The sequence below is a fragment of the Zalophus californianus genome, chromosome 16 (assembly GCF_009762305.2).
Source record: "Zalophus californianus isolate mZalCal1 chromosome 16, mZalCal1.pri.v2, whole genome shotgun sequence".
In the NCBI taxonomy this organism is placed as follows: Eukaryota; Metazoa; Chordata; class Mammalia; order Carnivora; family Otariidae; genus Zalophus; species Zalophus californianus.
In genome coordinates, this window is record NC_045610.1 from 7,607,545 (window position 1) to 7,627,230 (window position 19,686).

The following is a 19,686-nucleotide window of genomic DNA, read 5'->3' on the forward strand; positions in this document are numbered from 1 at the left end:
AAAAATAAAAATAAAAGTGACTTACAATGGTGCCTGGGAGTCTCAGTCAGTTAAGCATCTGATTCTTGGTACTCTTGGTTTCCACTCTAGGTCATGATCTCAGGGTCATGAGATCGAGCCCTATGTCGGGCTCCATGTTCAGCAGGAAGTCTGCTTGGGATTCTCTCTCTCCTTCTCCCTCTGCCCCTCCCCCATAAAATAAAAGTGACTTACAAATGCAGAGCCCTATAGGTCGAGCTGCCAGATTTACCACCAACAACAAAGTATAAAGAATACCCAATTCAATTTAAATTTCAGATAAAATGAATTATTATTTCTGGTATAAGTATATCTCGTACAACATTAGGGAAATATTATCACTGCCCTAAAAAAAAGTCACTTATTGTTTTCCTGAAATCCAAGTTTAATTGGCCATCCTGTAATTTATCTGGCAAACCTGTCTGCCGAAGATTTAAAGTAGAAAAAATTCCCTAATGGCCCCGAACAGAGTGAATTTAAATTAAGAGCAGGATCTGGCTCAATTAAGCTATCTTCCGTGTGGAGTCACATGAAGTAAGCCATGACCATAAGCCTCATCTGTGCTCCCTCAGATGTTATCATTCAGCTCACCTTGTGTGAGGAATGAGCAGAAAGGCAGGAGGCCACAGTCAGCAATGCATGAAAGAGTTCAACGCAGGAATTATTTTAACAGACTTATGCTGCGTGATAAAGCAGATGGAAAAAGGTTGTTTCCTGAACATTCACTCAAAGCCAGAATATTCCGAGCCTAAGGGAAGAGTTTAGTTTCTTCGTGTTCTCTGCCATCCTCACTACAAACACACACACAAACACCCCACGCCCCTTGAGTGCATGCAGAAGCATCTTGTTCATATCTTCCAAGGGGATACAAAAACGGGGGCCCACCACTTGTCTCTCTAGGAACTGGAGATTTTTGCCTTCTGCACCTTTTCTATCTCATGATTCACTTGCCACCTTCAAAAGATAAATTGCATCCTGTGTTTGCTTAGATGCTCCCAGGCTCAAAGGATCTAATAAAAACACAGAAACTTTCAGATGAAATCGGTGAAATGTAGTTACAAGAGCATTCCAAATTTTTGGTTCAAAATGGCACCTGGAGGCTATGCCCATAACATCTCATTTAAAGACCCATGAAGACAGACAGAAAAGAATAGAACATTCACCACCACAAAAAGTCCAAGACCCAGAGACAAATGAATTAGTATCCGGGGATGAGGCAAAAGAGCTGGGGGTTTTTTGGTTTTTATTTGTCACTTGCTCAACTTTCATTTCATTGCCTCCCCCAGAACGCTTCTTGAAAGAAAAGCAGTCTGTGTTTTCTCTTCCCCTGGCCACTTTGACTCAGTCTCTATTACCCAGGGACCAGAGGATTAGGCAGCCCTTCTTTATCCCTTTTGTGCTATGTCATGAAAAAGGCAGAATACTGCTTTTTTTTTTTAAGATTTTATTTATCTATTTGAGAGAGGGTAGGGTCAAAGGGAGAAGCAGACTCTCTGCCAAGCAGGGAACCCGATGCGGGACTCGATCCCGGGACTCCAGGATCATGACCTGAGCCGAAGGCAGTCGCTTAACCAACTGAGCCACCCAGGCGCCCAGGACACTTTTTTATCTCGGCGTCCCATGGACATCTTTCTACTTCTACAGACTCCAATCCCAGAAGGCAACTGGACCAGCAGCTGCCACCAGCACATTCTGGAACTTGCTCTTGAATGGGCTGTGCCCAGAACACAGCACATTAGGAATGGTTTTAAACAACCCTTAGAAAAATTTCCCAATAAACAGACAAAAATGCATACCATATAAAAAAAATCTGTGATGCTGTCGAAATCTGGATTGGTCAAATTGAGTCCAAAATGCCCCCTTCAAATTCCCTGAGGATAATTCTTAGGAAACTCTGTTCTGAATTGGGTTATTTCCTACTCATGTTTTCTTCTGTAACCCTTTCTAGAACTGTTTGTGCATCCAAAGGTGACTCTTGCAAACTTGGAGTCGATATTTCGCTTTGTTCATTTGGTCCCTAAGACAAAGGACTTCACTGGGATGTGCAATTTTCTCCTTTTAGTGAAACTCTGCATGTCAAAGCTGCATCAAACTTTTGACCCCAGAATCAGAACATGAGGGCAGATGGTAACCAGCTCAGTCCCCAGTAGCTTATGAAAACCAGCTTCTTCTTAAGATTATTTTTGGGAGGTAGAGCATCAAAGAGGAAGTTAACTGGACTCTTGAACAAATGAGTGCAATATGGAGACCTCAAGAGGCATTTGGTGTCCATTAGCAGGCATTCAGTAGCTGCTTTGTCATTTTTCTTGTTTGTCATAAAAAATAAACAGAGTTCAATAGATGATCTAACCTAGCAGGTTTTGGCAACAAAGTGGACTGTGTCCCATTATGATCTTGATGTGTATAATTTAAAGTAAGATGGAAGATAAAACCAGTTCCAGCACACAGAGAAGAGTGAGTGACAGAGATTTAGTCCTTGATTGTGCAGAAATGAAAACCAGCACTGACTTGGATGGTGTATTAAATCATGTATTCTGTTTTATGGAGTTTGCACCATAAACAGCATATTTCAGAATAATTAACGCTGTCATTTTTTACTTAAAAGTTTGTTTTTAAAAACAGGAGTGTTTTATGTAGAAGGCAGAAGCTTAAGTGCTTTTAATAGATTGCATGAAGGCCAGAAGAAATTCGGAGGGCAGTTCCTGTTAACTCACAGGTCAAAATTACCATCAGTTAGCAGGAATTAAGACATGCCCAGGGAACCCAGGGGAAATTCTGCGCTTGGTGGGAAAGATCTGGGATTCCAACTGGGGCCTCTTGCCCGGCCAGGGCGGGGAGGTGACCGACAGGGCTTATAGAAGTCATGCCTTTGGCATGACACATTGGATAATCATCTCGTTTTCCAAAGCACAGCATCAGGAATGGATTAACCTCTGCAGCAATCTGGGGGACACTTATCAGAGAACGGCACAGATTTTCTGCCTGGTGGGTGAAGCGACCCGATCGTAGTCACCCCCAGGGGGTTTTCCTTGAGATATATTTCTTGATTTGTTCTCAGATTTGTAGCCTACGTGTGGCTTTCTTTGTTCTCAAAGTACAGAAGTTTTCTCCAACCCAATTAAAGAGGCCGGTGCTCAGTTGCATTTTTAGGGTGCTTAAGTTTTTAGAAGAAATCCTCACCAAGATAACTCAGAAAAGCCTTCTGCTTCTGCTTCTCTTGCCTTTTTCCTCCTGTCATGCTTAGAGACCATCTTCCTTCTCTTGTAACTTAAAAAAAAAAAAAAAAATTCCAGGTGATAAAAGCCTACTGAGTAATACACCCCGATGATGTTTATAAATGCACTGTATTACTGTTGTATGCAGATATCCCTGATATCTTGCAAGGAGAGATGTATCTAGCTAGTCCCATTTTGTGCATCAGACCAAAAGATTGGGTGATGTGCTGAATGCTCACCAACTAAATGGCAAACTTGAAAAATGGGCAACCAACATCCCTCTCTTGGGGACTTTGTTGGCAAACTTCCAGTGGCACTGTCCTCTCACATTCCATGATCCCATCCTCATTACTTTTCCACGTCATAATGCCAGTGATTCCATCACTCAGGCCCAAGCATGCATAAAATTTATTTCATTTGGTATTTATGAATATGACCAGCATTTACAGTCTTACAAATGGTCTCTTACAAAATGGAGTGCTTTTCTTGGGAGTTCAGTGATCCAACAAGAAAAATCAATATTTACCGAAGAGAAAGCACATACACACAAACACGGACCAACCGGCTACATTCACTCTTCTCAAAGACAGCGGGGAGAAGAAAAAATAGTCTAATTCATCCAGTGCCATCCTTCCAAGTTACTGGGACAACCAAGTGCATCTGTCATCTGACCTTTTGACTGGGGACATTTGGCTGAGAGAGTCCCAATACCACACCTCTGAGCCAGCAGCAAGAACCCTGTCAATGATGGAGGGCTTCACGCTAGGCGTTTGATGTCTACAAATTTTTGAATAAAATACCCTTGGCCTAAAGGAAGAAATAGCTCTATAATTTCAGAAAAATATGTCACGTCTTTTCTATGTGACAGTGGTTATTGTTGTCATCTTACAGGCGAGGCAACTGTGGTGGGAGTAGTAGTAATTTGCCTAAGGTCCCAAGTCCTGGAAGGAACGGGGCTGCGACTTTTACTCAGACCAGAGGACATGCGCCATCTTTATGCTACATCAGGGACAGGGCTAAATAGCCATACATCTTGCAGAAGATTATCTAAAGGCCAGAGCCTCAAAATAATGATGCTTATGTTTTTTGTTTGTTTGTTTGTTTTTAAAGATTTTATTTATTTATTTGACAGAGAGAGAGAGAGACAGCGAGAGAGGGAACACAGCAGGGGGAGTGTGAGAGGGAGAAGCAGGCTTCCCGCGGAGCAGGGAGCCCGATGCAGGGCTCAATCCCAGGACCCTGGGATCATGACCTGAGCCGAAGGCAGACGCTTAATGACTGAGCCACCCAGGCGCCCCTATTGATGCTTATGTTAGTCAAATTCAGGAAACATTCCGCATAGTATCTGGATATTTTATTTTCAAAACCTTAAATATCAAGAATGCCATTTTTTTAATTCTTTAAATTTTTTATTGTTATGTTAATCACCATACATTACATTATTAGTTTTTGATGTAGTGTTCCATGATTCATTGTTTGTGCATAACACCCAGTGCTCCAACGCAGAATGTGCCCTCTTTAATACCCATCAGCAGGCTAACCCATCCCCCCACCCCCCTCCCCTCTAGAACACTCAGTTTGTTTTTCAGAGTCCATCGTCTCTCATGGTTCCTCTCCCTCTCTGACTTACTCCCCTTCATTCTTCCCCTCCTGCTATCTTCTTCTTTTTTTTTTCTTAACATATAATGCATTATTTTTTTCAGAAGTACAGATCCGTGATTCATCAGTCTTCTACAATTCACAGCGCTCACCATAGCACATACCCTCCCCAATGTCTATCACCCAGCCACCCCAACCTTCCCACCCCCCACCACTCCAGCAACACTCAGTTTGTTTCCTGAGATTAAGAATTCCTCATATCAGTGAGGTCATATGATACATGTCTTTCTCTGATTGACTTATTTCACTCAGCATAACACCCTCCAGTTCCATCCATGTCGTTGCAAATGGCAAGATCTCATTCCTTTTGATGGCTACATAATATTCCATTGTGTATATATACCACCTCTTCTTTATCCATTCATCTGTCAATGGACATCTTGGCTCTTTCCACAGTTTGGCTATTGTGGACATTGCTGCTATAAACATCGGGGTGCACATACCCCTTCGGATCCCTACATTTGTATCTTTGGGGTAAAGACCCAGTAGTGCAATTGCTGGATCGTAGGGTAGCTCTATTTTCAACTGTTTGAGGAACCTCCATACTGTTTTCCAGAGTGGTTGCACCAGCTTGCATTCCCACCAACAGTGTAGGAGGGTTCCCCTTTCTCCACATCCCCGCCAACATCTGTCATTTCCTGACTTGTTAATTTTAGCCATTCTGACTGGTGTGAGGTGGTATCTCATTGAGGTTTTGATTTGGATTTCCCTGATGCCGAGCGATGTTGAGCACTTTTTCGTGTGTCTGTTGGCCATTTGGATGTCTTCTTTGGAAAAATGTCTGCTCATGTCTTCTGCCCATTTCTTGATTGGATTATTTGTTCTTTGGGTGTTGAGTTTGATAACTTCTTTATAGATTTTGGATACTAGCCTTTTATCTGATATGTCATTTCCAAATATTTTCTCCCATTCTGTCGGTTGTCTTTTGGTCTTATGGACTGTTTCTTTTGCTGTGCAAAAGTTTTTTATCTTGATGAAATCCCAATAGTTCATTTTTGCCCTTGCTTCCCTTGCCTTTGGCGATGTTTCTAGGAAGAAGTTGCTGTGGTTGAGTTCGAAGAGGTTGCTGCCTGTGTTCTCCTTGAGGATTTGGATGGACTCCTGTCTCACGTTTAGGTCTTTGAACCATTTGGAGTCTATTTTTGTGTGTGGTGTAAGGAAATGGTCCAGTTTCAGTCTTCTGCGTGTGGCTGTCCAATTTTCCCAACACCATTTGTTGAAGAGATTGTCTTTTTTCCATTGGACATTCTTTCCTGCTTTGTCAAGATGAGTTGACCGTAGACCTGAGCATCCATTTCTGGGCTCTCTATTCTGTTCCACTGATCTATGTGTCTGTTTTTGTGCCAGTACCATACTGTCTTGATGATGACAGCTTCGTAATAGAGCTGGATGTCCGGAATTGTGATGCCACCAGCTTTGCTTTTCTTTTTCAACATTCCTCTGGCTATTCGGGGTCTTTTCTGGTTCCATACAAATTTCAGGATTATTTGTCCCATTTCTTTGAAAAAAGTGGGTGGTATTTTGATGGGGATTGCATTGAATGTGGAGATTGCTCTAGGTAGCATTCACATCTTCACAGTAGTTGTTCTTCCAATCCATGAGCATGGAATGTTTTTCCATTTCTTTGTGTCTCCCTCAGTTTCTTTCATGAGTATTTTATAGTTTTCTGAGTACAGATGCTTTGCCTCTTTGGTTAGATTTATTCCTAGGTATCTTATGGTTTGGGGTGCAATTGTAAATGGGATCGAGTCCTTAATTTCTCTCTCTTCTGTCTTGTTGTTGGTATAGGAATGCCACTGATTTCTGTGCATTGATTTTATATCCTGCCACTCTACTGAATTCCTGTATGAGTTCTAGCAGTTTTGCGGTGGAGTCTTTTCGGTTTCCCACATAGAGAATCCTATCATCTGCAGTGAGAGTTTGACTTCCTCTTTGCTGAATTGGATGCCTTTGATTTCTTTTTGTTGTCTGATTGCTGTGGCTAGGACTTCTAATACTATGTTGAATAGTGGTGGTGATAGTGGACATCCCTGCTGCATTCCTGACCTTAGGGGGAAAGCTCTCAGTTTTTCCCCATTGAGAATGATATTCGCTGTAGGTTTTTCATAGATGGCTTTTATGATATTGAGGTATGTACCCTCTATCCCTATACTCTGAAGTGAATGCCAGTTTTTAATCCAACTACCTGCATTTTGTTATTAATTGACCTCATGTTTCAAGTATTCAGCTTTGTTAATTTTACAGTAGTAGTAATATAAGTTTTTATTTCAATTCCAGTTGTAAAGGGGAACCTCGTTCACTGTTGGTGGGAATGCAGACAGGTGCAGCCACTGTGGAAAACAGAAGGGAGGTTCCTCAAAAAGTTAAAAATAGAACTACCCTACTATCCAGCAATCAAACTACTAGCTATTTACCCAAAGAATACAAAAATACTAATTCAAAGGGATATGTGTTTATAGCAGTATTATCTACAGTAGCCAAATTATGGAAACAGCCCATGTGTCCATCAACTGATGAATGGATAAACAAGATGTGTATATATATATATATAGATAGATAGATAGATATATAGATAGATACACACACACACACATACACACACATATTTATACACACACATACACACATGTACACACATGTATACACACATACACTCACACACACATATACACACACACATACATATATCTACACACACATACGCACACACATATACACCCACATATATACACACACACACATATATATACACAATAGAAGCTGTTTTAAAAAAATTGAAAGTAATTTGAAATCATACATAGGATTACAGAGTTAACCTTTCTCCAAATTTAACCACTCTAAACTGTTTATTTTTTCTTTTTTGCATTCTTTCTGAAGACTTATTTATGCCCAGGGTCATGGGTGTGTGCGTGTGTGTGTGTGTGTGTGTGTGTGTGTGTGTGTGTGTGTGTGTGATTCTAATTTTTCACAAATTGATTCATCTGGGGCGCCTGGGTGGCTCAGGTTAAGCATCTGCCTTTGGCTCAGGTCATGATCCCAGGGTCCTGGGATCGAGCCTGTGCTCCCTGCTCGGCAGGGAGTATGTTTCTCCCTCTCCCTCTGCTCCTCTACCCGTTTGTGCACTCACACTCTCTTTCTCTCAAATAAATAAATACAATCTTTAAAAAAAATTGATTCATCTATCTGTACAATGCTTTGTACCTTGCTCATTTCATTCACTAACATACATATTAATATACATTCCACACTCTTTCTAAACCAGCATATTTATATCAATATCGTTTTTTAGGATTTAAGAGAGAGAGCACAAGCAGGGAGAACGGCAGGCAGAGGGAGAAGCGTCCCTATCAATATCTTTCTTTTGAAAACTATGTAGTATTATAATTTATATAACTTTCCCTTGCTGATAAACATATAGCCTTTTAAAAAATATTTGATAGTTTGGTTGATTTTCTCATATCAAATATTGTTATACTCAACATGTGTTTGCCAATATAAGCAAAGAGCAAATTCTTACAAAATAATTCCATTCACAATTGGTGCATTTTTACTTGTGGTAGATAATTGTCCTCCAAATAATATTTTATCAGTAGATTCCTTCCAACAGTGCATGAGAAAATGTTTTATCCCAGACCCTGGTCAACCCTATATATCAAAATTTTAAACTTTTACCAGATTAATAAGAAACTATGATATTTTAGTTGCTCTTTAATTTGTATCTCTCTAACTATAAGGGAAGATAAGCTTGTTTTCACTAGGTATTTTTTGTTCAGTTATTTGAGAATGGCCTGTTTACTTTCTTCTGACAATCTTTCTTAGAAATATTGCCAATATAATTTCTAAGGCTTTTGTAAAAAGAATGAGCCCGCAGTCTATCACATACATTGCAAATCTTTTTGTCTTATCTTTTGTATATGGCTTCGTTTACAATATTTTTTAACAGCTTTAATTGACATATAATAAAGAGCACATATCTGAAGTATACAGTTTGATAGCTTTTGACATCTCTGCAAACCATCAGCCATCACCACGGTCAGGATCATGAGCATGTCTCTCCCATCTCTTTGTGGCCCTTGGTAAGCCTCCCTCCCACCTTTCAGCCCCCCATCTAATATCTTGCTTCCTATCACTACCTGTTAGTAGGCATTGTCTAGAATTTTATAAATATGGAAACATGCCGAATGTTCCGTTATTGTCTAGCTCCCTTATTCAGGCTACTTATTCAATATTTGTTTACCAATTCATCCATTGATGAACATTTTAGTTGTTCCCATTTTTATGAACATTTGCCATAAGTTGTGTGACCACATGCTTCCTTTTTGTCTGTGATAAATGCCTGAGAGCAGAATGGCCGAATGACATGGTAGGAGCATGCTTAACTTTCTAAGAAATTTCCAAATGATTTCCAAGGCAGTTATGCCACTGGCCTGACCAAAAGCAGTGTATGTGAGCTCCAGCCCGTGCACATTCTTATTAGCACTTAGTGTGGTCAGTCTTTTTTATTTGAGCCATTCTCGTTGGTGTTTGTCTCATTGTGGGTTTGGGTTGCATTGCACAAATGACTAATCATCTTGGGTACGTTTTCATGTGTTTCTTTGTTATCCATACATCTTTATCTGTAGGGTCCATTCAGATCTTTTGTTCACTTTCTCATGGGGTTGTTTGTTTTCTTATTATTGAGTTTTGAGAACCATTGATATATTCTGAATACAAGACTGTATTAGATGTATGCTAACACATTCTTTATATTTAAATGCCTTAGACATATTCCTTGTAAATATTTCCCCCAAGTCTGTGGCTGGTCTTTTTCTTCTTTTAACAATGCCTTTCAAAGAGAAGAAGTTTTTGATTTTGATAATGTTTAATTTATCTTGAGCTAATCTTTATTTATTTTAAACAGGACATTTTCTTTCATCTTAATTTCTATTACCATTGGTTACCATTTGTATCATGGAACTCATAATCCACATGATTTTATTTTTTCTTTGACTCCAGAGTTTTTAAAAGAAAAAGTAGTAATGAATTTATAGGTAGTAGGATGTGTGCTTGATGATTGAGGTTTTGTGTTTTGTTTTATATTTTATTTTAGGTATTAACTTTCAGTTTTATTGGGCAATGATTAGGGAATGTCTGTGTAATATATCAGCTTTTAAAAATTTATTAACTTTTTTTTGGTAGTCTGAGGGTACTTGTGTTCTTTTAGAAATGGCAGGCACCAGAGTTTTGCATTAGAGGTTGAAAGACAGATCATTACGTTTAGATCTTTTTCTGTAAAGGAAAAGATAGGAAATATCTTAGGCTTGTGGGCTTTATAGTCTGTGTTACAACTATTAAGCTCTGCCATTTAGCCTGAAAGCAGCCATATTTAATAAGAAACAAATGGGTGTGACTGTGTTCCAATAAAACTTTATTTACAACAAACACACAAACAAACAACAAAAACAGGTTGCTGATGCCAGGTTTAAAAGACAACTGTTCAAGCGTCCTCTTTCTTTTTTACATAAGGTTTATGTTCCAGATAAGTCTTCTGTCTCTGTTGAAGGAACCAAGAATCTGCTGGGGGCAGATAGAGAAGAAGCAAATGGCATAGCCCTGAGTAGCCAGGACTTATCTCCTGAAAATAGAAGCCCAGAGGCAGGTTCCATTCTTACCCCCCGATGCTTCCCTCACTGGAGTGACTCTCAAGTGCCACTTGATGGACTGAATTATAAGGCCTTTGGACAATACCTTTTGATGTCCAGTTGGTAGAGTGACAAGAGCACAATCCTAACTTTGAGTCCTGGTTCTTAAACACATGAGCTGTGTAACCTTGGGTAGGTTACCTAACCTCTCTGAGCCTGTTTTCTTTTTTTTTCTCTTTTTCTTTTTTTAAGTAGGCTCCACACCCAGCGTGGAGCCCAACGCAGGGCTTGAACTCACAACCCTGAGATCAAGACCTGAGCTGAGACCAAGAATTGGAGGCTTAACCGACTGAGCCACCCAGGTACCCCCAAGCCTGTTTTCAGTGTGTAAACTGAATATAATAACTGCCAATTTTGCATGGTTATTCTAAGGGTAAGGTAAGTGAATGAAGTAAAGTCTTCCACGTATAATAGAAACTTTAACAAATATTGCTTCATTTACCCTTTAAACACACATGCACGTGCATAAGCACGCACACACACAGCTGTTTTTCCCTTCTTTTTTTTAATATACAGTTTTATAATTTTCTTTGTTGCTTCTTTTTTTTTTTTTTTTAATTTTTTATTGTTATGTTAATCACCATATATTACATCATTAGTTTTTGGTGCAGTGTTCCATGATTCATTGTTTGTTCATAACACCCAGTGCTCCATGCAGAACGTGCCCTCCTCAATACCCATCACCAGGCTAACCCATCCCCCTACCCCCCTCCCCTCTAGAACCCTCAGTTTGTTTTTCAGAGTCCATCATCTCTCATGGTTCGTCTCCCCCTCTGACATACTCCCCTTTTCTTCCTCTTCTATTATCTTCTTTTCTTTTTTCTTAAAATATGTTGCGTTATTTGTTTCAGAAGTACAGATCTGTGATTCAACAGTCTTGCACAATTCACAGCGCTCACCGTAGCACATACCCTCCCCAATATCTATCACCCAGCCACCCCATCCCTCCCACCCCCGACCACTCCAGTAACACTCAGTTTGTTTCCTGAGATTAAGAATTCCTCATATCAGTGAGGTCATGTGATACATGTCTTTCTCTGATTGACTTATTTCACTCAGCATAACACCCTCCAGTTCCATCCACGTCGTTGCAAATGGCAAGATCTCATTCCTTTTGATGGCTGCATAATATTCCATTGTGTATATATACCACATCTTCTTTATCCATTCATCTGTCGATGGGCATCTTGGCTCTTTCCACAGTTTGGCTATGGTGGACATTGCTGCTATAAACATTGGGGTACACGTACCCCTTCGGGTCCCTACATTTGTATCTTTGTGGTAAATACCCAGTAGTGCAATTGCTGGATCGAACGGTAGCTCTAATTTCAACTGTTTGAGGAACCTCCATACTGTTTTCCAGAGGGGTTGCACCAGCTTGCATTCCCACCAACAGTGTAGGAGGGTTCCCCTTTCTCCACATCCCCGCCAACATCTGTCGTTCCCTGACTTGTTAATTTTAGCCATTCTGACGGGTGTGAGGTGGTATCTCATTGAGGTTTTGATTTGGATTTCCCTGATGCCAAGCGATGTTGAGCACTTTTTCATGTGCCTGTTGGCCATTTGGATGTCTTCTTTGGAGAAATGTCTGTTCATGTCTTCTGCCCATTTCTTGATTGGATTATTTGTTCTTTGGGTGTTGAGTTTGATAAGTTCTTTATAGATTTTGGATACCAGCCCTTTATCTGATATGTCATTTGCAAATATTTTCTCCCATTCTGTCGGTTGTCTTTTGGTTTTGTGGACTGTTTCTTTTGCTGTGCAGAAGCTTTTTATCTTGATGAAATCCCAATAGTTCATTTTTGCCCTGGCTTCCCGTGCCTTTGGCGATGTTTCTAGGAAGAAGTTGCTGCGGCTAAGGTCGAAAAGGTTGCTACCTGTGTTCTCCTTTAGGATTTGGATGGACTCCTGTCTCACGTTTAGGTCTTTCAACCATTTGGAGTCTATTTTTGTGTGTGGTGTAAGGAAATGGTCCAGTTTCATTCTTCTGCATGTGGCTGTCCAATTTTCCCAACACCATTTGTTGAAGAGACTGTCTTTTTGCCATTGGACATTCTTTCCTGCTTTGTCAAAAATAAGTTGACCATAGAGTTGAGGGTCCATTTCTGGGCTCTCAATTCTGTTCCATTGATCTATGTGTCTGTTTTTGTGCCAGTACCATACTGTCTTGATGATGACAGCTTTGTAATAGAGCTGGAAGTCCGGAATTGTGATGCCGCCAGCTTTGCTTTTCTTTTTCAGTATTCCTCTGGCTATTCTGGGTCTCTTCTGGTTCCATACAAATTTTAGGATTATTTGTTCCATTTCTTTGAAAAAAGTGGATGGTATTTTGATGGGGATTGCATTGAATGTGTAGATTGCTCTAGGTAGCATTGACATCTTCACAATGTTGATTCTCCCAATCCATGAGCATGGAACGTTTTTCCATTTCTTTGTGTCTTCTTCAATTTCTTTCCTGAGTATTTTATAGTTTTCTGAGTACAGATCCTTTGCCTCTTTGGTTAGATTTATTCCTAGGTATCTAATGGTTTTGGGTGCAATTGTAAATGGGATCGACTCCTTGATTTGTCTCTCTTCTGTCTTGTTGTTGGTGTATAGGAATGCCACTGATTTCTGTGCATTGATTTTATATCCTGCTACTTTACTGAATTCCTGTATGAGTTCTAGCAGTTTTGGGGTGGAGTCTTTTGGGTTTTCCACATACAGTATCATATCATCTGCAAAGAGTGAGAGTTTGACTTCCTCTTTGCCGATTTGGATGCCTTTGATTTCTTTTTGTTGTCTGATTGCTGTGGCTAGGACTTCTAATACTATGTTGAATAGCAGTGGTGAGAGTGGACATCCCTGCCGCGTTCCTGACCTTAGGGGAAAAGCTCTCAGCCTTTCCCCATTGAGAATGATATTCGCTGTAGGTTTTTCGTAGATGGCTTTTATGATATTGAGGTATGTACCCTCTATCCCTATACTCTGAAGAGTTTTGATCAAGAAAGGATGTTGCACTTTGTCAAATGCTTTTTCTGCATCTATTGAGAGGATCATATGATTCTTGTTCTTTCTTTTGTTAATGTATTGTATCACGTTGATTGATTTGCGGATGTTGAACCAGCCTTGCAGCCCAGGGATAAATCCCACTTGGTCGTGGTGAATAATCCTTTTAATGTACTGTTGGATCCTATTGGCTAGTATTTTGGTGAGAATTTTTGCATCCATGTTCATCAAGGATATTGGTCTGTAATTCTCTTTTTTGATGGGGTCTTTGTCTGGTTTTGGGATCAAGGTAATGCTGGCCTCATAAAATGAGTTTGGAAGTTTCCCTTCCATTTCTATTTTTTGGAACAGTTTCAGGAGAATAGGTATTAATTCTTCTTGAAATGTCTGATAGAATTCCCCTGGGAAGCCATCTGGCCCTGGGCTTTTGTTTCTTGGGAGATTTTTTATGACTGTTTCAATTTCCTTAGTGGTTATAGGTCTGTTCAGGTTTTCTATTTCTTCCTGGTTCAATTTTGGTAGTTGATACTTCTCTAGGAATGCACCCATTTCTTCCAGGTTATCTAATTTGCTGGCATAGAGTTGCTCATAATATGTTCTTATAATTGTTTGTATTTCTTTGGTGTTGCTTGTGATCTCTCCTCTTTCATTCATGATTTTGTTGATTTGGGTCATTTCTCTTTTCTTTTTGATCAGTCTGGCCAGGGGTTTATCAATCTTGTTAATTCTTTCAAAGAACCAGCTCCTAGTTTCGTTGATCTGTTCTACTGTTCTTTTGGTTTCTAGTTCATTGATTTCTGCTCTGATCTTTATGATTTCTCTTCTCCTGCTGGGTTTAGGCTTTCTTTGTTGTTCTTTCTCCAGCTCCTTTAGGTGTAGGGTTAGGTTGTGTATTTGAGACCTTTCTTGTTTCTTGAGAAAGGCTTGTATTGCTATATACTTTCCTCTCAGGACTGCCTTTGCTGTATCCCAAAGATTTTGAACAGTTGTGTTTTCATTTTCATTGGTTTCCATGAATTTTTTTAATTCTTCTTTAATTTCTTGGTTGACCCATTCATTCTTTAGTAGGATGCTCTTTAGCCTCCATGTATTTGAGTTCTTTCCAACTTTCCTCTTGTGGTTGAGTTCTAGTTTCAAAGCATTGTGGTCTGAAAATATGCAGGGAATGATCCCAATCTTTTGGTACCGGTTGAGACCTGATTTGTGACCTAGGATGTGATCAATTCTGGAGAATGTTCCATGGGCACTAGAGAAGAATGTGTATTCCGTTGCTTTGGGATGGAATGTTCTGAATATGTCTGTGAAGTCCATTTGGTCCAGTGTGTCATTTAAAGTCTTTATTTCCTTGTTGATCTTTTGCTTAGATGATCTGTCCATTTCAGTCAGGGGGGTGTTAAAGTCCCCCACTATTATTGTATTGTTGTCAATGTGTTTCTTTGCTTTTGTTATTAATTGCCTTATATAATTGGCTGCTCCCATGTTAGGGGCATAGATATTTACAATTGTTAGATCTTCTTGTTGGATAGACCCTTTAAGTAGGATATAGTGTCCTTCCTCATCTCTTATTACAGTCTTTGTTTTAAAATCTAGTTTGTCTGATATAAGGATTGCCACCCCAGCTTTCTTTTGGTGTCCATTAGCATGGTAAATGGTTTTCCACCCCCTCACTTTCAATCTGGGGGTGTCTTTGGGTGTAAAATGAGTCTCTTGCAGACAGCATATGGATGGGTCTTGTTTTTTAATCCAATCTGATAGCCTGTGTCTTTTGATTGGGGCATTGAGCCCATTTACATTCAGGGTAACTATTGAAAGGTATGAATTTAGTGCCATTGTATTACCTGTAAGGTGACTGTTAACTGTCTGTTGTCTGTGTTCGTTTCTGCTCTTTGCTGCTTTTAGGTTCTCTCTTTGCTTAGAGGACCCCTCTCAATATTTCTTGGAGGGCTGGTTTCGTGTTTGCAAATTCCTTTAGTTTTTGTTTGTTCTGGAAGCTTTTTATCTCTCCTTCTATTTTCAATGATAGCCTAGCTGGATATAGTATTCTTGGCTGCATATTTTTCTCGTTTAGTGCTCTGAAGATATCTTGCCAGTCCTTTCTGGCCTGCCAGGTCTCTGTGGATAGGTCTGTTGCCAATCTAATGTTTCTACCATTGTAGGTTACATATCTCTTCTCCCGAGCTGCTTTCAGGATTTTCTCTTTGTCTCTGAGACTCGTAAGTTTTACTATTAGATGTCGGGGTGTTGACCTATTTTTATTGATTTTGAGAGGGGTTCTCTGTGCCTCCTGGATTTTGATGCCTGTTTCCTTCCTCACATTAGGGAAGTTCTCTGCTATAATTTGCTCCAATATACCTTCTGCCCCTCTCTCTCTCTCTTCTTCTTCTGGGATCCCAATTATTCTAATGTTGTTTCGTCTTATCGTATCACTTATCTCTCGAATTCTGCCCTCGTGATCCTGTAGTTGTTTCTCTCTCTTTTTCTCAGCCTCTTTATTTTCCATCATTTGGTCTTCTATATCGCTGATTCTCTCTTCTGCCTCATTTATCCTAGCATTCAGTGCCCCCATTTTTGATTGCACCTCATCAATAGCCTTTTTGATTTCGATTTGGTTAGATTTTAGTTCTTTTATTTCTCCAGAAAGGGTTTCTCTAATAACTTCCACGCTTTTTTCAAGCCCAGCTAGTATCTTTAAAGTCATGATTCTGAACTCTAGGTCTGACATCGTACTAATGTCCGTATTGAGTAGGTCCCTGGCAGACGGTACTACCTCTTGTTCTTTTTGCTGAGGTGATTTCTTTCGTCTTGTCATTTTGTCCAGAGGAGAATAGATGAATGAGAGAACAAAAGGCTAACAGGTTTACAACGTCCCCAGCAAATATACTGTATACAAATCAGAAAAGACCTGAAACCAGGGGAAAGGAAAGGGAAAGAAAGAAAAAAGAAAGAGAAAAAGAAAAAAAAAAGAAAAAAAGATAAAAACAAAAACAAAACAATTCAAAAAAGGCAGAATATGATCAAATATGATCAGGCTAGTGCATAGATCAGTGCCACACACTAGATTTTGGGCGTATTTTGGTCTGTTAGAAAAAAGTGCCTCCTAAAATTTTAAAGGAAGAAAGACATATATGTACAAAATAAGGGTTGATACAATGAAGGGATGGAAGATGACTGTAAAGATGAAAATTATAAAAGATTTAATAAAAGGACTTGGTAAGATAAGTTTTTTGAAAAAAGAAAGAAGATTTAAGGAAAAAAAAAAGGAAAAAGGGAGAGAATGTGATCAGGCAGGAGACTAGAACAAAGCCATACACTAGTGGTTTAGGGTATATTTTGATCTGTTAGAAGAAACTGTACCTCAAAATTTTAAAGAGAGAACAACTTATATATATATGCCAAAAACAAGGATAACTACTATGAAGGGATAAAATATGACTCTAAAAATGAAAAAAAAATAAAAAATGTTTTTTTTTTAAAAAAAGGGATTTATAAGATGTTGGTTGAAAAAGGGAAAAAGAAAAATAAAAAAAAGTCAACAAAAATTAACTTTGATGAAATAATGAATCATGGTAAAAAAAAAAAAAAAAAAAAAAAGAAGCCATGAATCTATGTGCAGTATTCCCCTAGCGCTGGAGTTCTCCTATTCTCCTTGATCGATCAACTTGGTCTTGGCTTGCTGGCTGTTTGTGCTGATCTTCTGGGGGAGGGGCCTGTTGCTGTGGTTTCCAAATGTCTTTGCCGGAGGCGGAATTGCCCCGCCCTTGTCGGTCCGGGCTAAGGAAGCTGCTCCAGTTTGCTCTCAGGAGCTTTTGTTCCCTGCAAGCTCTCGGTACAGCTTTGGAGGACCAGGGCGAAAATGGCGGCCTCCCAGTCTCCGCCCGGAGGAGCCGAGAACTTGGGGCCCCACTCCTCAGTGCGCCCCCAGAGAAAAGCAGTCACTCCCGTGTCCCCGGTCTCTGGCCGCACTCCGTGCTCACCCGGCCTGTGACCGAGCGTTGCTATCTCTGGCACCCGACCCCGCTCGGAGTCTCCAAACCCAGCAGATCCCTGCAGTGTGTTCCCGCACCGCTCCTCCCCGGGAAGGAAGGGGAGTCTCCCCGGATCTGCTGCTTGTTGGGTCCCTGCTGGGGGAGCCGTGCCCCGACTGGGCCGCAGATCACAGTTTGTGGCAACCCAGAGCTGAGAGCCCGCGACTCTGCTCCGTCTCTGCAGCCGGCTTCCCTGCTCTGATACCTGGGAGCTCTGCCACACTCAGGCACCCCCGGTCTCTCTGTGACCCCAAGGGTCCTGAGACCACACTGTCCCGGGAGGATTCCACCCCCCGCTTAGCCACTGCAGCGACGTCCCTCCACCGAGCCAACTTTTAAAAGGTCCGATTTTGTGCTCCGCGGCTCTAGCACTTGCCAGAAGCGGCCGGCGGAGGCCCCTCCCCCGCCGTCTATCCTCCCGAATATCGCCTCGGATTCACTTCTCCGCACGCCCTACCTTCCAGTAAGTGGTCGCTTCTCTGTTCAGAGAGTTGTTGCTACTCTCCTGTTCGATCTCCTGTTGAGTTCGTAGGTGTTCAGAATGGTTTGATCCCTATTCAGCTGAATTCCGGAGACCAGACAAAATCTAGGTCTCCTACTCCTCCGCCATCTTGCTCCGCCCCCCTCTTTGTTGCTTCTTAATCCACTGAAAATAATTTCAAAATATAACATTGTTAGGCATCTTCTTTGTTACCCTCTTCGGTTTCTACTTCTTTAGGCAACAATGGCTTGATCTTTAGTAACAAACCTTCACTTGTTGAAGTTCAAAGGAAAGCTCGTACCACAAAAGGTCCCAAACTTAGTGGTCTGTGCTTACAAACTTCACTGATGACTGCTTGCAGATTCGCAGCTATCTGGTTACTTAGCATATCCAGTGTTGCTATTTTGGTCTGGAGAAAGTTCTCACTTTCTTCATCTACCTTAATTTCATGTCCAGTTTTAAATAATTCAAGCATTTTGGGGATGTCACGGCCAATGGAATTTCGAGTTAGTTTTGGAAATCTTTTTTTCAGCTTTTTCTTTAATTGATTAAGCTCGGGCATTATTTCTGGAACAGCTACATAAAAGTCTGATTGAATTTCATCATCCAAAATCTTCTGAATTAGATTAATTCCTCCTGCAAATGCAGCTCCATTTTCTCCTGCTATTTTAATCTCTGATGCATTCCCTGTAAATACAGCAATTTTATTGGTTTCTGAAACGAATGGGTATGGAAAACGAAGAACACTGGCAAATGGCCCCACTTTTTTCTTTTTCCCCAGTGCCATATCCAGTGTCAAATCAAGATAAACACCTTACTTTGGATTAGTAAAGTCTAGAGTTTGAAATTTCTTAAGTAACTGAATAGCTTTCTCCACCTCATATATCTGTCTTGGGTATAAATGCTTTAAGTAGACATCATCCTCAGGTTTGCCTTCCATAAAGGAGTATGACTTTATTTTTTCTATCTTATCTTTTTTCTCATCTGATGCTTTGTCTTTCACACCTTTTTTTTTGTTTTCTTTGCAGGCTTTGTAGCAGCAGCAAAATGTCTGCTGGGCACCTGAACATATACAGAACAAGGATAAAGAGGTGTCTGATAAGCCATCTTGGAAAGACTATGCTTTTGATGGTGTATCGAGACTCTACCAAGGCACCTTACGGCAGCCGCCATGTTGACCATTCCGGATTGTGTTGACGAAATTGGTCCTACGCTTCAACTTAGAAGAAATTTCAAAAGGGTTCCTGGCCGTAATTGCAGAGGGGGAAGGATTTTTCCCTTCATTTTTGTGGGGAGTGGATGAGGAAATGATTTCACTGCTCCTGTACCAGTTCGTTTTGACTAGTTGTTCACTCTCTTACCTCACAGCAGATCAGAACGGGTCCTAAGACTGCTTCCCAAGTTCCTTTGCCTGAAGCAAGTATCTAACAGCGCCGTTACAATTTTATTATTAAGATGTTTACTACGGGCCCAAGAGTAGCATACAGATGGTCCCTGACTTAGGATGGTTCTAGTCATGATGTTTCCACTTAGGATGGTGCAAAAGGCGAAACACATTCAGTAGAAATTGTACTTTGAATTTGATTTGGGGTCTTTCCCTGGGCTGATATATAGTGCAA

The 19,686-nt window shown here is 40.5% G+C and overlaps 1 pseudogene; it reads right to left on the bottom strand.

Annotated features, from left to right (window-relative positions):
• Positions 1-18,260: 18,260 nt before the first annotated feature.
• On the bottom strand, positions 18,261-19,249 carry LOC113907912 (annotated as a pseudogene).
• Positions 19,250-19,686: the final 437 nt, after the last annotated feature.